This window comes from Crocodylus porosus, unplaced genomic scaffold (assembly GCF_001723895.1).
Source record: "Crocodylus porosus isolate Cpor-Errol unplaced genomic scaffold, CroPor_comp1, whole genome shotgun sequence".
Lineage (NCBI taxonomy): Eukaryota > Metazoa > Chordata > Crocodylia > Crocodylidae > Crocodylus > Crocodylus porosus.
This window is the reverse complement of record NW_017728905.1, coordinates 2219478-2238269: the sequence shown is the minus strand read 5'-3', so window position 1 is coordinate 2238269 and position 18792 is coordinate 2219478. Positions and strand designations below refer to the sequence as shown.

At 52.6% G+C, this 18792-nt stretch overlaps 1 protein-coding gene across 2 annotated transcripts in view; it reads left to right on the top strand.

The window, feature by feature from the left end:
• Positions 1-18792, top strand: part of LINGO3 (leucine rich repeat and Ig domain containing 3) — an 89109-nt gene that overhangs the window by 12226 nt on the left and 58091 nt on the right. For both annotated transcript variants that reach the window (XR_002105045.1, XM_019557065.1), the window contains exon 2: positions 5091-5194. The gene's annotated coding sequence lies outside the window, so the exon portion shown is untranslated. The remainder of the gene's footprint in view (positions 1-5090; positions 5195-18792) is intronic.

Here is an 18792-nt window from a genome sequence, read left to right as displayed (position 1 = left end):
TAGGCCCCAGGCTGTTAAGAGGTGGCCAGTGCATGGTTGCAATGTCTCAACAGATGGCTTGGCCCCTGCGCTGGTCCATGTTTCATGGGCGGATCCCAAAATCCTGATTTAGCCCTGTTGGCTTCTTCCCAGCCTACTCTGTTCTGCACTGGCCTTCTTGTCCCAGTCGTCTGCTCCAGACACGGTGCTTCCTAGTGCCGCCTCCTCCCCATCTCCCCCACCCAGCTGCTCCCGGCGGCTATCCTTTGCAGAGGCAAATAGGGCATTAGCGTAAAAGATAGTTCTTACCACATTTCCTACCTCCTCCCAGTCTCCCTTAGATGAGCGAAATGGTAAATGGGAGTGGGATTTGTCGGGAAGGTCAGGGCAGAGGTGTTTTTGCTGCTCGGCGGGTAGGATCGCTTGTGCCTTCTGTTCGGGGGCCCGTTGTTGCAGCTTCCCATAGCAGGTGCCCTGTGCGTTAACATCCACGCGCACACCGCTGGTTTCTCAAAGAGGTCAGCCGGACCAAGCTAGTAAGCGTGAGGCTAATTTACACGCTCAAAAACACTAGCATTTCAGCTGCATGCACTGTTGTACTGGCTCCCGGGGATGTGTCACCGCGGCTCCCTGCTGGCCTCGACCAAAGCAGCCCCGCGACGCATCAATGGCCCTGAACGGCTGGCAGCTAGCAGGTTTTCCTTTTGCTTCATAAAGGGCCGGTGGTTTGGAGAAAGTTATGTTTGCTACATGCAGCCGCACCGGGCAGGTGGAGAGCCTTGAGCTTGTCGCAGTGTATTTTAGCTCCAGGACAGCTGTTTTTCTTGCACCTCAGCTGTGGCTGTAGGACCCGTTGAAAGATTTTCTCACGCTCAAGGACATGTGAACAAGTGGCGTAGATGGGACTGAAGCACAGGGGTCTGGGACAGGCATTGCATGAACCGGATTGAATCGGGTTTATCTTGGACCGGTTTCAGCCATTCTGCGACTGGTTTCCGTGCGCTGAACAGCTGTTCTGGTACAGGTTTCGACCAGTTTCTGATCACTTAAACCGGTTGATGTGTAATGCCTGGCCCTAGCCCCGGGGTTCGGCTCCGTTCTTGGGAACAAGGAGCGGGGCTCTGCGTCCTGCTTCGGAGACCGGACACCCGAAAGGGTCGACTTTGCAGTCCCGTCGGGTCCCTTTCCAATGGCAGCTGAAAGGATAATAGATTTCCAGACAATGAACTTCGTTCATGTGAAGTTGAGGTTGCTAGGTGACATAAGAGTTACCAAAAATACATACCAAGAGCATTGCAGGGACCCTAATCATTCAAATGTATGGAAATGATCTGCTGAAGTAACAGATGAGACTCTAAATACCCTTATACTCTGCTTATAAAACTTGCAATTGTGGTGTTAGCATCACCTCGACAATGTGTGTGCTGCCGTGCAGGTGGAAAGCCAGACCTGCCCAAAACCTGCAATCCAGAAAGAGAACATGTACATGCAGGCAGGAGAGGGGGATGCTGTGGAGGATGAGTGGGTTTTGACAGTCTCCTGGGTTTCGTTCCATTTTTCAGGAGGCGAACGGTAAAAAAAAAAAAAAAAAAATGCCCATGTCCAATTTGCTAATGCTTCCCGTTAAAATCGGCACCTGGTGTCTTCAAAACGGCCGTAATTCTGACTCGCTCAGTCGACGCTTCTCCAGATTGACTTAGTTTTTAAATCAAAGAGGCTCGGCCCGCTGTTGGCGGATCCACCCCGCACATCCCTGACTAGGATGGTGCGCCAAAGCACGCCGTCGCTGGACTGTGGGGTGTCTGCCACAACCGCGCGCTCATCAAGCAGTGCTAACGTTTCACTTATCATAGTATTTAGACACTGCGCAAACCACACCTGCTTTGTATCCACCAATGATGTGTAACTGAAACATGTATTCTCACACCTACACTGTAAAGTGTGTGACACCTCAAATTAAGCAACACTTGATTTATCCGTTCTCCACAGAAAAGCCTTGCAATCATTTCACATCGTCTTATTGTTCTAATTATAGCGTGTTCCTCTTGTACATCACCCAACAACCAAGCATGAAGTCGAAAGGATCAGAGTTCAGGTTGCTTGTGGAAGATCGAGTGTCGCTTTTTTTCAGCGTCTTTTCTTTCTTGTTAAGCGACGGCACAAACGTGAAGGCTCGGGATCGGTTCTGAATTGTCAAAACTAGTCGTCACGCAGTTGAATGCTTCGCCTTCCTTACCCAAAAATACACTCGGCGTGCGTTTTTGATTCTGGATGTCGGTGAAAATGCTGAACCTGAAGTTAAAAGTGTTTTTGTTGAAGAAGTTAAAAGTCATTCTGTATTGTCTGGGTGAAGGCCTTTTAGTTTTTACTCGTTTTTAAATTGGAGCTGCCACCCGCAGTCTCTGTTCCTTGTTCCTTCGGGGCAATGAGTAGGGAGAGACCACTGGGGGAGAAGCTCTCTTGTCCTTATCCCTAAGCTGGGGAGCCTTGAGTATATCCATCGTGCAAGATTGACTTGGCAAGGTGGCCGACTGTGTGGACCTGTAAACCGGGCTCTGTTTTTTTTGCTAGCTGCTCTCAGGGATAGTCTGTTGCTCAAAAACTTTGTAGTGCAGCTTTGGGGGGGAGAATGAAACCCCAGTTCAGCAGGGCTGTTATCTTTTGACCTGAGCATCCAGCCCCTCAACTTCAATGGAGTTGGCACCAGGAGAGGATGTGATCCCTTCCCATAATGGTGGACTAAAAAAAAAGTTGGGGAGATACTGGGGCAGGTGAGATGGCACCTGCTAGGAGTGGTGGAGAGAGCAGATGGGCGGTCTGCCTGGGGGCTTTTCCAGTCCCCTAGAAGTATGAGCACAGCATTTCCCCAAGAGGTAAGATCCTGCAGTTACTTTGCTAGGATCAGGGCAGGGACTGACTCTACTGATATCTTGCATGGTGTTGAGCCCTGTCGTGCTTAACAGATTGGATATGGTGACTCTGGGTTTGGTAGAAACACTTTGGGAGCTCTCTCGGGACCCTTGAAAAACAGGGATGAGGTGGTGGATGCACTTTGCTCCCTTGCTCCCCTCTCTCTTCTCCTGCCCCCCGCTATTTTCCTTCCCTCTAGCCAAGCATGAAGGCCATTATTTCTTTTTGAGTCAGCCGATGGGATGCGGGGAAGCAAGTTTCCCAGGCGGTGGCTGAAAGTGCAGCCCACAAAGGGGAGAAAAAGGGGAGAAAGTGGAAGTCACGACTCTGGGAGCATAATGCAGCTGGCTGCAGCTCTGATTACAGGTGGGGACCGGCTTCCACCTCCGGATCATCATTGTTCCAGGAGAAAGTGAGATGAGAGAGACAGTTTTCAGGTGGGTAGCTGATGTGTGAAACAGGCGGTTGGCATAGGCCGCTTCATACCACCTTGTGCTGGAGGAGGAAGCTGATTGCCGGACAGGAGACTCGGACAGCAACAGAGCCCAGGACTTGCTGGCTGCATGGCCTTCGTTCGCCATACGACGGCTCCAAATCAGCCGTCAGCATGCAGGTCAAACCAGTGTGGCAGCTCTTCTGGATCGAGTGGCTGTCTTTGGGCCCCGAGGCCGGCGCTGCTGAGGGCAGTCACGAGCAGGACTGGGAAAGCCAGTGGATCTCCATGTGATCTCTTCTAAGCCTCTGGTGTAGCTGGGGTTGCTTGGGGGTGGTCTCCACTGAGGTGGGAAGGCCTGAGTGGGTTATGGAGGGTGAACTCTCAGCCTTCCCTTGGATTCTCCAAGTTCGTGGGAAGTTGTGCAGGAGGCTTGTCGTGCCCATTGCTGCCTGGGATACCCGCCTCCCAAGGGTGCACCAAGGCTTTGGGTCCAAGGCAGCTAGTCTGGCAGTAGCATTAAACATGTTCATAGCAAGAGGCAAAGAGTATGGGTGGGTTCAGATGGCATCTTCTGCTCTTGGCACTCCGCGTCTCCCGTCCTGCTCATAATCCCCGGGTGAACAAGCTCCACTAAAAGAGGATGCTCAGATGAAGCAGCTGTGGTATCGCCAGGATGGGAATGATCCCAGAGCGGGCTTGCCTTGCTATCTGCCCTGCACATTTCTGTCCTCCTTGACGTTCCTCGTGGTGATGCTCTGAATCAGGATGGAGGGATGGCAGGGAGAGGGACCTCGCTTCTCTGGTCTGCCCAGGGAGGGCCGTGCGAGTCCAGCTCCCCAGCCCCGAACGGAGAGCCCTGCTTTCTCATTCTGGGCCAGATAAGCCATTGCAAATTCAGAGCAGCTGCCTATTTATAGATATAATCTCCTCATCCAGATGCAGCCTAGGCCAAGCCTTAGTTTGGGGACAGTTTGCAATATATACAGTCCCTCTGGCTGGGCTCCCTATCCAGAGAGGGGCGATATCCAAAGCCTCTTGTTAGAAACAAATTAAACTGGAGTTTGGATCACACCTCAGAAGAGCTGCTCCAAAAGGTTTGCCTGTGTGGTACATGAAGAGTCTTGGCTGCCTGCAGCCTCAAGCTTGCACTTCGAATGCAGAAGTAATCTAATCTCTTTCCCATACGAAAAGCAAGGTTACGCTACATCCTTTCCAGAAGCGGTGAGCTGATTTGGCACGTGGCGGTTTTCCTTGCAAGTCAGTATTGAGCCCAAGCGGTAGCATGGTGCTAGTAGACAGCACCATCCTTCAGGCAGGAAGGGAAAAGTGAAGTTGTGCTAGAGCAGGGGTTAATTGCGTCCCTCAGATCAGGAGTCCAATGTGGCCGTTTACAGCCCCGCTCTGCAGACTCTGTGGATTCAGTTTTCTCCTTTGCTTCACATCCTTCATTTTTGCATAGCATTGCTGTATGCTGCTAAGCACCTGCTGCATTCCCCGAGACCTGGTAGCCTTTCCATGAGGGCCCCAGGGCCTCCGATGCTTGTACAGGGATCCTGCAGGGTAGACATGCCAGAAATTAGGATCATTAGTAAATCTGGGATGTTCAGATCACAAGTCAGGGCCAATGTGCCAGATACTTGAGACGTCCCCTCCCCTGATTGCATGCAGTAGCCTTGCTGCCAGTAATCCCGAGCGGGTCTTCAAAACGCTTGCCGTGGACATGCTGGTACGTGATACTTCTTTTGTCTTTTTCTGTTTTATGCAGAAGGCTGCTGACCGGCTGCGCAGAAATCTTTGCCGTTTAAAGCTACCCAGCTTCTCATGCCACAACGAACCCAAATGTTGATACGGACTCTGACCTGCAGAGCAGTAAGTGATTGCTCGGGGTGGCGTTGTCCTGACGGTACCTGCAGAGCGACGGCGCCTCTCCCCGTGATTACTCCGGTTTTCTGTACGGCATCATGATGCTGCTGAGTTCATTGGTGCGCCAGCACTCGTGTCGGGTGGAGGTTGTCCTGTCGGCGTGGTCTTGTCGGCTCAAAAACGCGACGGAGGTTTAGGGGCACTGGTTATGGGGAGCCTGACCTCTGTAGAGCTGGTTTGTTCTGCAGTTGATTGGATGCCCATTTTCAACCTAAAGTTGGATTTCCCTGGGGTTTTGTTAGTTTGTAAATGCTGCAGTGTGCTATGTGCATGTACAACGTGTCAATGGGCGAAGTAAGACCGAGCAGTACACGTCCTCCATCTGATGGGCCTGTGGGTACTAGGGGACTGTGCCGTGCTATGTAGGTGCTCTGGAGGCTTGGAGTAACCGTCCATCCATGAGGATGCTGGAGTCTCTTCCTGCAGGTCATCTGGTGGATGTTGTGACACAAGGTCCTCCTGATACCAGTTGTTGGAGCTGCCCTTGGCCCTCAGAAGGCTTTTACAGGGTGGAGGAGGGGAAGAGAGGAACGTGCATTAGCAGAACAGAGAGGGAAGGTGGACCGGATGAGAACAGTAGATCTGTTTTCCGCCCAGCAGACCTGGAGCTTTGTGCAAGCGAAGAGCCTGGGTTGAAATGCGGAGGGAGCTGCTCATTCGTTCGGGGAGCGTGACGAGCCCATTCCAGGAGCAGGAAAGGCTTTTTGGAGGCTCGAATAAATCTCTTTCTGCTGGGCACAACTGGAAAGGTTTCTACTCCCAGGCAGGCTCCACTGCCCAGGCAGTCCTCTGCAAGGACTCGATATCACTAGCCTCTTCTATACAGTTGGGCACAATAGAGCCCAGTTGTGCCCAGCAGGCTCTGGAGAGTCCTGGACGAAACACCTATCTTGATTGATTTTTTTTTTTTTTTTTTAAATGTGGGGAGGATCTTGCTGCCCAGTATGCTGTAACTGTTCTGTCTGTACTCTATCCTATAGGAATAGGAAACGAAACTATCCCCGAATGAAACAACTAGTAAAAAATTACTATAGTGTACTTAGTTTCTATTACGGGATAGAGCAAACAAACGTGCTCTTTCCCTCCCCGACGCACACCTTTAATGCTGTCCGCGTGCCGCTTCTGCATCTTTTTAGTGTAGCCCCCATGGGTGGTAGGCAACATCTCCATACCACCAGGCAACAGGCATCCAGCATGGTATTGTCGGCCCCTAATGTCTTGCCTTCTGCAGGTGATGGCTGTCACCGGCAGATGTGAGGGTTTCGGGTAGGAAACCTCCAGACCTGGGTCTCGGGCAGAATTTCTCATCTGTGTCTCTTTCCCTCCAGGTATCAAAACCAAAACCTTGGATCCTAACAGCTCAACATGTTCAGCTCAGGGCCGTCTCAGCTGCCCGGCGTCCTTTCCTCTTGACTCTTTCCTCTCTCCTATAGGCAGCTTTAATCCTGCAGTGCTTGAGAGTCTGGGACCTCAAGTTTTATTCTGCTTAATAGCTCAGAAACCTCTTACCCGCTGGCTTGTCTCTGATATGAAAGAAGGAGAGGTGATTTGACTGAAGAAATGACACTGAGCTCACAGCTATTAGACATTTTAAGCCTGGTAATCTCAGGCGCGTCGCTGGAGAGAACAGGACTAGTACTCCCTCTTGGGTCCACCTAAGAGGAGCTCAAACGAGGGATCGTTTTAAAGAGCAGCAAATAGGATCCCAGCATGGAGCTGGAGCTGAGTAACATTAATAGATTCAGCAAAACGGGCAGGCCCCACGGGATTTGGTCATTTCAGAGGCCCCGTCACACATCAGGAGGGAGCAACATGTTGGTCCTCTCCCCCCACCCACCTCTTCCCTTGCTGGGGTGGACAGGGGGTTGTCCACCTCTGCTTTGACATTGTTGAGATAGCAGGTGCCCCAAAACTTCATAGGCCAAAGCTCCTGCCATATCATTCAGGCACCGGGGTCCAGTGGCCTTCCTGAGTCGACCCTGTTTTGTGACTGAGATACTGATGGTACTAAAGGGGCTCACAAATCCTTACTCTTACAGGCACGTGAGGCTACTCAAACCAAGTTCGCTCCCCCACCTACGCTGCCTGGCCCCAGGGCCTGCAAGGAGGCAAGTCCTGTAATGTATAAATCAGTATTTGAAGTGGCGTGCCACTCAGTTCACAACCGTTATAAAGGAGGGCCTTGAGTCTGAGGGATGTCTTGAGGTTAAAAAGGTTGAGAACGAGACCTGCTGGTGCAGACAGACCCCTAGGTGCTCCTAGCAAAATGTGTAAAATGAGGACAGACCCTCCCCGAGCCTGCAGCTGTCAGCTGGTGCCCTGATGCTGGAGAATTGATTGTGGGCCTCCCTCGTTTCCTTGTGAATACTGTTGCACACACAAGTCCGTGGTCCCCGGGGGAAATGCAGCCTCTGAACAGATGGAGGTAGAACAGGGATGCAGAGAGCAAGAGGCTGCCATTCATGTAAAAGCTTGACCACGGCAATGGGTCGAACACCCCCAGTAACCCTCCCTATTTTGTGAAACACGTTTGCAGTCTTAAATAGCTGGAAATTAAATATTTTGTCAGATAGCTGTCACAAGATGCCGCACTCTGCAGAACTCGCTTTGTTGGCAAAGCCCAGGGTCTCTGCATGGCCCCTCTCAATTCCCGGGGAAGTGAACCAGCAGGGTCTGAGACGTCAAACATCCCAACGCTGTCCGCTTTTCTTCCCACCCATACGCCGTGTTCCCCATAGCTGCCGGGAGTGCAATAGAGCACCGAGCCATTCTCCGTGCCCCTGGGAGATGGTCTGTGAAGATGTCTTCTACTTTCCCCGCCTCTGAATGACCAAAATGATCCAGATTTGTCTGGGTCCTGACTGGGGGAGGGAAGGTTTATCAGGCACTGTCGAGCTTTATTTCACCTGTAACAGCACTTTCCTGTCCTCGCTATCTGCTGCCACCGTCATAATTGGGACGGCCATAAGATTTTAGCTGCAACAGCTGTAGACGGGTATTTAAAAATGCATTTCTGCCCTGGATTGATGCTAACTGGAGCTGAAATGCATCGAGAAGTGAACCATCCTGGGAACTCTGTCGTTCCAGGCTCCCTCCGTCAAGGATGATCGCTCCGATCATTTTGTTCCAGGAGATTTCAGTCCCGAAGCCACCGGCACCCACTGCACATTCGGTAGGAGAAAAGCCAGCCAGCATCCAAAAGCATCTGACTCCTCTCCCGCCCTAGTTCCCCAGGGAGGGTCAGCTCCGTAGCTACAGGGCTGTCCTTGCAAATAGAGGCTCGATAAGCAGACTTTTGTGGGATACTTCACAAACAGGGGCACCCCAGTCACTGCCCAGGAGGAAACTTCCTTCATCTGCACCTAGCCAAATCCAAAAGAGGAATTCATGGAGTGATAAACTGCACCCTGCAGTCGTGCTGAATAGGGGCAGTGCTGGGGGCACAGGAGGGAGTGCGGGAGCCATGTGCTCAGCTCAGCATGTCCAAACCAGCATCTTCCCCAGCAGAGCTGGCAGGCTGCAGCCGTGCTGGGGTAGCACGAGCGTGCCGCGATTCACTGCTGCCTCCCCCAATCTGTCCCTGAAATGGGCATCTGTCCTGCAGTCTGGCCTGTCAATCTGTTCTTCTCTCCCATAAATCCCGCCATCCAGCTAAATCAAACCCTCTGAAAGGACGGCCGTCTCCTGACTCGTGCTTCTCGGCAACGTGACATTTGTGAGCCGTCGGTGTTTAGACAGGAGGGCAGCCGGCTTCCCCCTGGCCCCTCCTCGGGGCGCCCCATCGCTCTCCCGGGCTCTGCCTGCTGTTCCTTTCTTCTTCCCCCTTCCCTGCACTCCTGCCATGCTCTGCCTGTTCCTTCTCCCCCCGGCTCTCTCTCATCTTTTCCTGCCCCTAATTTCTCCTCTCTCCCTGCCTCTCGTGTCCCTTCGTCAAATCTAGTGTGAGGGGCAACCCATCATCCAGGAGGAATATTGGCTCCTCTGTGTCCGGCAGCCCCTCCTTCCATCGCTGGCACCCGGGAGCGTGAAGGAGGAAGGGCCTGGTCGCAGGGTGAGGGGACATCACCGTTCATTATTCCTTTACCCCTGCCGCTGGGTCGAAATACAGTAACTCGGAGGAAGATTTAACTGGGTTGGTAGCTTTGATGTATTTTGTGTCAAGTAATAGGTGTGTTGTACCCCCAGACCTCTGCACCTCTGGGACGATGGAGATACTGTGAGCTCTTTGGAGCAGGTGTAGCTCCTACCACCGTGGCCTGACAACCGTCTGGGCACTCCTGCAGTACAAAGAAGCATTAGCATTAATATACAGGAGCTGTATTATTAACCGCACGGCCCAGGCAGTCGGAGAAATGCAGGAGGGATTGATCCCGAGTGCATTTCCGCACGGGTCTTTTAAGGGGTCCTGGCCCAGCGTGCACTGAGCCGCGGGTAAAATCCAGTCGAGATAAACTCTTGACTCAATGAGCCAGTGGACCGGTCTAATTCAGCAGGAGACGAAACACTGGCCTGGATATCCAAGTAGCCTAATTAGTGCAGCAAATCCTGTGGACTTTGAATGGATTCCTTGGGAAACGCCTTCTAATTAGGTTGCTGCAGCATCCAGATCGGAGGCTCCTAGGGGGGCTGCCCCGGACACGGCGAGCAGGATCTGCCCCCACCGTGTGCCGGGCGGGTGGGCATCCAGCCGCAGCAGAACAGGGCCCGTCTGGCCCAAGTCAAGAAGGGATGAGTTGTTTCGTGTGACAGGCCAGGCTCCTCCGCATGCTAGTGGGTGGTGTCATTAATCAGCCTGCTGAAGGCTGGATAATTAGTGTGTGTTTTCCTGGTGTGGTCGCGGGATGCTTCATAATCAGCGGCGCTCCCTTGGCTGTGTGAGTGGAGGGGCAGGGCCCACCTCGTGCCAACACAGGGGAACTGCATGCGGCAAGAGGCCTTTCCACGGACGCAAACGGTATTTGCCGTGATATGAGGTCCGGCGCTCGCCTGGAAACCTCTAAAGCACGCTGCTGGGTTAAATTAGGGCTTCCCAGGTGAGGGCTGTAATGGCAGCGTGAGGCTTCACCTAATAAGCCTGATGCGCAGCCAGCGGTACAGAAGCTGCAGGGCCTGGCAGGCAGCAGTCCGTTTTGATCCCAATCCTCTTCTTCTCGTGTCAGCACATGCTGGGGTAGATGGCTGCTCCCCGAGGTGCACCTCTGTTGGGCTCCTGGGCCACACGTTGGCTACCCCGGCAGCAAAGGGTGGTCACGTACTGCCACCCACCCCCTGGAGCGCACTGGGCCATTTCCAAGAGCAAGAAGCCAGGAGCCAGGCTGCCCTCTTTTCTGGCATGGCCATGTGCACTTGCCGGGACTTGTACTATAACCTGCCATGGCCCTCTAGGACCTTGGGACAAGAGTAACCCATGGAGGCAGGCAGGAGCCTTGTCTGGAAGCCCAAGAGGAGCTAAGGGAGCTTGGTAAGAAGAGGGCATGCATGCTGCAAGGGGGGAAGGCAGCGGCATACTGGGGTGGCTGGAGAAGACCACTGGTGCCAGTGCAGGGGATGGAGGGAAACAGGGAGGTAAGTCAGCAAAAGGGAAGCAGCAGGCAGAAAGCAGGAATTACATCTCCAGCGGTGGAAGCCAGCACCCAGACTGTGGCTGCGATTTCTTGTCTTCGTCCTGGCTGGAATAAAAGCTCTGGCCTTTTTATCACGCGCATGCTTGTTCTTTCTTTGGGGTCACAGCCCAGGCAGTTGCTGGCTGTTTCCCTGTAAATCTCTCAGCATTGTAACGGGGGGGGCTTGGAAAAAGGAGAGCGGGAGATCAGTGCCGGAGCGTATTCTCCGGGTAGCTCGCCCGCGCCTCCGCTGCACAAGGGCAACATGCTGCAGAGGCTCGAGGAGCGGATTAATATGAAGAGTGGTCTGCCCTGGGGGGGCCCTGAACATGGGGTAACATTTGGTGATGGAGAAGGGGGCAAGGTGAAGGGTGTGTGAATCTGAGGGGTCCTGCTAGGTTCATTTGTACATTGAGGGAAGAGGAAGAAAGCATGCTTTAAAAAAGTAATCATTTCCTGGGCTTTGACTGTCCTCTGTGTTCATCCCTCTCTCTCTAGCACAGCACTTTGTTTCCTCCTCCAAGTCACTAATGTGTGCTAGACAAGGCCAGTGACAGATACCATCAAAAGACGGCGCCTGTGACGGAGATCTGATAAGTATAGCCTGTTGGCAAACAAGTCCACAGGAGAACTGTGCTGGCAGGTTCAGCGAGATTTCTTGTCCGGCGTGCATTTGTCCCTGGACGTGGCTTTAGCGGATAACGTGGCTCCGGGAGACTGAAAGCTCACGCAAGGCTGAGCGGATGTGCCAGGAGTCTTAGAAAATTGGACTCTAGCTATGGTGTTTTTTTGGTGCTACCTTGATGGCTCTCAGTGTCTTGTCTTCGATTTTAACCAGAGGCCCAAGTGCAGCAAGAGCAATGACAGCGCAGGCATCCCCCTTCCCATGCAGGGCAAGCATCTGACCTGGGCAGGGAGGAGCTACTTCTAGAGCGGAGCTAGGCATGGCTTTCCCATAATCTAGTGGTTATTCTTCAGCAATGCAAGTTGAAACCAGTTGTCCATTTTGCATCCTTATGTCGGTTCCCCTGCGTGACCGGGTCCCCTGAGCGACTGGCTTTGGATGAATTATGCACTGGGTAAAAGTAGACATGCCGGTGGAATATTAAGTAATCCTTCACGAGTCCTTCTTGCCAGTAAATGGGTTCTGCGCTTCATTCTCTATTACAAGCCATGACCTTTTGGAAATGTTGTAAGCTGTGGTCGTATCTAAATGTCTCTGCTCTGGGGAGCATTTTTCTGCAGGTAGAGATTGAGATACAGCCTCTCTCACGAGGAGAAGCAGATTGCACCTAGCTGGGAGCTACCGACACTGCGCTGCCAGCCCCCGGCACTCCAAACTTATGAACAAGGCCTCAAAAATCAGGTGGCAAGCTTAAAAAAATAAGGCTTTAAAATCAAAAGGGGGCTTCTCATTCTTTACCTGGTAGCTTTGCAGGTTTGGGGATCACATTTGCACTTTCTGAGGACTAGAAATGTACTCTTCCTTTGGAAGGAAAGCCACGTTTCCCATATAATCCAGGAGTTGAGGCATTAAGGACACAGAATAAATCATGGGTAGACAACACTGTTACAGCAGGCAGTGATAACACAAGTTATGCCGGCTGAAAAGCTTAAAACCCTGGCCTCACTGGAGTTTAAGGGAGCCATACTGAGTTTGGTGGGATCAGTGTTTCACCCTGTGGGCCCTAGGAAATGTAAAGAAGTAATTGGGAAGACCTTCCATGAGATGCAGAGTAAAGAAGTGGCATAAACCAGTACAAGGAATGATATTCACTTGCGTATCTGGAAGTAACTGCTGATGTACGCATCGACACCAATGGAAGCGTCTTGTATGCCAACTTGAGAGTGATGCCGCCTGACGGCTGTGTATTGCGTTCACAAGACCTCTCTTCTCTGTATCAGCAGAAAGATCTCTTCTTCCAGGCTTTCTCCCAACATTGTGGTAGGGGGGACATATGAAACCAAGCACCTTCTTGAGATGCATAAGCCTCCCTTTTCCGTCCTGACCCACCTACTCGCAGTGCGGGGACATGCAGGGAGAACCAAGGTGGTCTTACTCCAGTGCTGGCATGTAACTATATTGTACAGCTGTTGAGTTCCTTGTGTTAGAGCAGCCTTAAGGCTGCTCTAACTCGTGCTCCACTGCAGTAGCGGCCAAGGACTCAGTCGGCTGAGCAACCGGAGTGCAGAAAACATCGCCTGTGGATTTTTTACTCCCTAGGCATATAACAGGGCAATATAGCAGCAGTATGGATCACTTGCTATCCCTTGCTTCCTTTATGACCGTTGAGGAAGCACCAAGATCAGGGTTATCTTGTAGTGAGGATTCACTGCCGCCTCTGTTAACTGCTAACATCCTGAAAGGCTGTGGTCGAATGCAGAATTGGCCCCACGGTCTTTGGGACCTGAAAATAGGAGCGAGCAATAGGGCAGTGCAGCTTTGAGCCACCAGAATAACTTGCTGCTATATATGGTTTCTGTGTTTCTTCAGTGAGTCCTCTAACTAAGCTGTGGGCATGCTCGGGGATGTTCCCTGCAGTGACCCGCTACGAGCATGTCAGCTCTCATTTCATGCTTTCCTCGCCGTTTCTGTAACTTGCCACGCAAATCTGCTTCTATTTAAGCAATTTGAGTCAAGTCACGATCCTGCTGGTTTGGGGCAGCTCAGGGTTGTATGTTAAATGCTACTTGATCGTCAAAAGCATAATTTATCCAGGGTTCCCACCTTGCCAGCAAGGTGACAAGGCATCAGTATTACAGCACAAGAGGTGGGATTTTAATCACCAGGGTGCATTTACCAGACGGCAGTGCCCTTTTGAACCCAAGGAGGAAAACCTTGCTTGCAGCATTAGCTGAACAATTCATCCAAGATTCAGCGATTTTTAAACTCAATTGACTGCTTGCGAGTGAAAGAAGGTAATTGTTAGGACTCTAGCTAAAGGCAGGTGTGGAAGGTATTTCGGAAAACCGGTTAATGAGTTGCTCTCTTGAGCTTTTAGGCTGCCAGGGTAGCAGCGAGTAAGACTGCAACTGAGTGCAGTCTAGTGCAGAAGGCGGTTCAGCGCTGAGCTGGAAACGTTCAATATTGATGGTCGGAGGGGGGAATGAATGGAGGTGGTCCAGGAGGGTCCCGCACAATGGACTGGAGATGGGAAGAAGGGGTTCTCGTGCTGAAATAGGCACCAGAGGATAGAAAGGTGTCTACTGCGTGACCAGGTTCCTGTTTAAGAATAAGGATCATGGACAGTATTAGTTGGGTGCTGGCTACCTCCAGGAGTGCCATTAAAAGCCTCATGGAGCCAGGCTGCCAGTCTCCAGCTTCTCAGGAGACAGGGGTAATTCTCAAAACCTTTCAAGACTGACATAAGGGCTAAGAAGAAACTGTGTGGAGTTTGCATGGATTGAGCTGACCGGGGCTGTGGAGTGAAAAGGCTCGGGAGGATGGATGCTAGGTGCGAAGGCAGTCGGATCTGAACGCGCAGGTATTTTCAGGACCCTGAATGAGACAAGGCTGCCAGCAGGATCTAGGAAGAGGACAGAAAAGCACAAGGTCAGGGAGGACTGAAAACTCGATGAAGGGCAGAACTGAAAGAGCAGGGTCTTCTGACCATGGTCCGGTAGCAGCCACGCTACCCTCCGACGCGGTGTCTTGTTTTCCAGGGGCTTGCTCCATCCAGCACTCTCGGGGACCTTCACAACCACTCGAATTTCATCTCCCAGCGTCCCTGGGAGGACCAGAAGTGTCCTTATCTCTGGTTGTGGCTAAATCCAGATCGTGCAGGGGATCTCTGGCACAATCAGGAGGAGAACCCAAGAATCCCAGCTCCCATCCTGCGCCTAGATCTTGAGGGGGAGAGAGAGAGGAAAATGGCAAAAAAGCCAATGTTGGCTTGTCAAAGATATTAAGGACTGGAAGGGACCTTACCCGATCTCTGGGTCCAGCCCCCCTGCCCTTGGGCAGGGAAGGCTGCTGGGGTCAGATGACCCCAGCAAGGTGGGCATCAGGATACTTTTTTCACCAGTCACGTCCGTGCCCAGCATGAAGCCGACTCTGCAGCTGTTCCAAGATAAGGGGCGTCCCTGTTAAGGGATAAGGGGCATCCCTGTTAATGGGCACGAGGCCTTGGGCCAGAGCGGCCCGGCTTGCCGCTGTTCCCAGCAGCTCTCTGCTTTTTGACCCTTGCTTCTAGGAAACACGGCCCACCAACAGCTCTCCTGGCATGGGCCTCCAGGGTCTGGGGGCATCCTGTAAGTTGGTTATAAAAAACAGGTTAAACGGTTGGAGAGTTACTGTCCCCTTCCCTGGCCGATCTCCTCACTTGTATCCTTTGAATTCAGCTTGCCTCTCCGCAGAGACAACTGAGGCATGCATTTCTTTGATGCTGTGCGTGGATTTATGTAAATACATACACGCGTTCAAGTGATTGTTTTTGGTTAGTGGGTGGTGGCAGGTTTGCTGTACACAAAGGAAAGGAGCCGAGAAAACATGAACAAAGCGGCGGAACTGCGATCAAACGCGACCGAGTGGGTGTTAGCGAACCTCGCTGCAATTACGGCAGTCCCTCGAAAGTCAAGGTAGCGGGATGTATCCTTCCTGAGACGGGGAGAGGGAGGAGGAGGAAGGGGCAGGTGGAGGGGTGAGGCAGCGCTGGCCCGGGCGCTGATGATGCTGGATACGGGGAGGCAGTTTGATGTTGAAGGATTTGCAGAGGAGCGAGTGGGACTCGGCTGCAGAGAACCGGCACGGCCCCTGAGCCGTCACTGCAGTGTGCTGGATCTCCGGATAGCAACCGCGGAGAAATCAAAATACTCCCAGCTCTGCTGGAAGACAGGCCAAGCATCATGTTGGTTTGGGCAGAGCAACTACGGTGGAAGAGGCTCCTAAATGTATGTGTGTGTAAAATGAACACCACGATAGGCTGAAAATGGGAGACTCTGGCTAGCGGAAGAGCCACCCTGGCTCCACTCCTTTCCGGCACAGAGGACGTGCCTGAGGATGTGAAGAAGAAGAGGGGAACTTGCAGCAATAGCTTGCAGGAGCAGCGGCAGAGACCACCTCTAAACAGCAGTGCACGGTGGCACGGAAAGGCTGGCCCTCCTCAATGCAGCTGCAGCTGGCATCTAGCATTGGGTGTTGGAGCCACATAGTGGGAAAGATGGCCTGGAAGGAAATCAAGGAAGAAGCAGGAAAAATGGCCAGCGGGCTGGAGGGAGAAGTCATGCAGCAAGGGTAAATATCCCTATTCGGCGCACCGCAGCGCAGCGGCGGGGAAGGAATGAGACCGGTTCACAAATGGGCAGAGGGATCCAGCACGGGGCAGACATGTGTGAGGCAGTTCCCTGGGACTAGCTCAGAGACGCTGGTAACGAGAGCTGAGCACTTGTCTAGCCACATGGGTGCAAGGCTAAAAATGAAGAAAAGGAAAACAGAGGTAGCGTATGAGCCAACGCTTCCCAGCTCCAAGATGGGCATGGCACAGTCTGCCCAAGGAGACCTTCCTCCCTCTCCCACTAGGTGCAGGCAGTATTCAGACACCTGCAGTGAGGAGCCACCTAGCATTGACCTGCCGCAGAAGGCCTTTTCCTTCTCTGCCTTAGTGATTTGGAGAGTTTAGAGTATCCTGGGTTGCCTTTCTAATGACCCTCCCTTGGTAGCATGGTGGGCTTGAAGGGGAACCTCACGTGTGCCATGTCCTAAACAGGCCCTGAAGGAGCTGTCTGGGTGTAAACGCCAGCACGTGTGTCGGCAATCACTCCATTGCACCCATCAGCCTTAATTACAGCACCAAGGAGGCTCAGTCCCACAGTCGGACCTCCCGTGCACGGTGCTGTACACAAACACAACAAAGCTAAAGCTGCTTGTGCGGCAAGCCTTCCATGCGCTCAGTTGTGTTTTCCCCCCCCCATTTCCCTCCCTTTGACTTCCCCCCTGCCCTGAGCCCATTAGCATTTTTCAGAAAAAGGGGTCTGGAAATAAAATGACCTAGAAAAATCATTTCCAGAAACAGGATTGTTGCCCAGCCAGAGATGCTGATGGGATTAGGAATCATTTCTCCGCTAGATGTTGTGTGTCGTTTTTGCTTTTCCCCAGCCTCGGGTCCCCTCTGTGTGTGTCAGTTGGATTATTCCCATGCTTGGATTGCTAATTGCCTGATCGGCGTTCTCTTGTTGGGGAATGACACGCAGGGAAACCATGGGCCTTTGCTGCCCCTCTGAGTTTCCCCATCTCTCTGCTCCTGTTTAAGAGCAGATTTAATCTCTTCTCCGGCTCCCCAGCATAAGCCCTAGTGTCTTTGCTGTCCTAATCAAGCAGAGAAATCTGTTCCGACTCAGAGCTCTGCCGGTTGCACAGCACAGAGGGAAACGATGTCTTGTTGTCAGGGGAAAAGCCTCAGCCTTTGCCTGGACTGGGAAAAGGAGGTACGTGTAATAAATACGTTAGCTGAAACAACGCATTGAAGCTGGGTTAGCCCAAGGCAGCAGAGGCCTTCATCCACGTGCATGCAGGAATTCTGGCTCGGCCTAAGGCTTTGGGAGAGTCCCAGTGAAGACTCAAATGATGGTAAATAGTTTGCACTACACAAAAGTCAACATTTCTGCTCCTGATGGTTAAACAGCCCATCCATGCACTGGAGAGACAAGCCCACCGCAAAATCTGGGTCCCATTAGAGCTCCCTTGTTGCTCGGGTGTCCTGCGCCAGGTCTGAGCCAGCCCCAGTGGGCAAGGGCTGGGGCCGCTCCACTGGTTATAAAGGGGAAAAGGCTGGATTTGAAGAAGTGGCAGGGACCTTGGGCATTGGGGAGGGACAGAGCTAAAGCAGCCACTGTGATGCAGCTCCTACAGTCCCCTTGCCCCCACTCCCAGTCTCAGGTAGCAACTTTAAAGGTTTGTCACAGCCACCCTCACCTACCTGGGCTGGGCACGGGCCTGGAGCCCTCCCCAGGACAGAAGCCACCGTCTTTCGGGCGTGCTAGCACAGTGGCAAAAGCAAGCTGGGGCTCGCGGGAGGGGAAGGGTGCTGTGTGGCGATCCACAGGGGAGCTTCATCATGTTGCCACAATACAGCAGTAGTGGCAGCACTTGCAGAAGCAGCGGCAAAGCCTTTTAATAGGTGCCCATCCCATTACCGCTCCCAGGCAGGTTTAATCTGAGCACAGAGAACATCAGGGAGTACAAGAGCCACGACGAGAGAAGAAAAAAACCCCTGGGTGCAGAGCCCCGGCCTTGGGCCAGCTCCTTTGTGCTCACCCCAGAGGCTGGAGATGCTTGTCTGGCCAGAGACTAGTTATATGGCAGGCTGGTCCTTTAACGGACTTGGACTTTGCACCTTGAGTGCCAACTGGTGCTAAATTTCCTTAATTGACGGTTGTATCACCAATATCATAAAAGCACCAACAGCATCTGCAAGGTGCCCTACAACCGGGCAGGAGAGAAGGGAACTCTGGCCCACCAGAGCTCAAAGCCATCCCAAGCCCTCTTACATGCAAGGACAGGCATAGCGTATAGGCCAGCATCAGCCCCACCACCGCTAGTGCTGCATCTGCCTCTGCCGTCTCTGGCTGAGCCGGCCCTGGAAGGCAGGCAGGGGCCCAAGGGAGGCTCCCTTTCCAGGTCTCATTTTGGTTTTGAGACCTAGAGCATGAAGTAAAGGTCTGAGATTCTGCTGCTGTTGGAAGCTGTATTCGATGCATTAGCCAGTCGCGTGGCCTGCTGGCTTCCCTGGCTGTTAGCCGGCCCCCGCAGCATGCTGCCAGCAGATCTCAGCTTGTGCGCACAGCTGGATGTGGGTGATGACAAAGCTTCTGGCTCCGACACTGGACCTCACGAGGGAAAAGGATTATGGTCTTCCTCCTCCTCTGCTCGGGCCTGTAGGGGGGCTGTCAGGAAAGCTAAGGCAGACATGGACACTAGTCCTAGCTCTAAGATCAAGGATAATT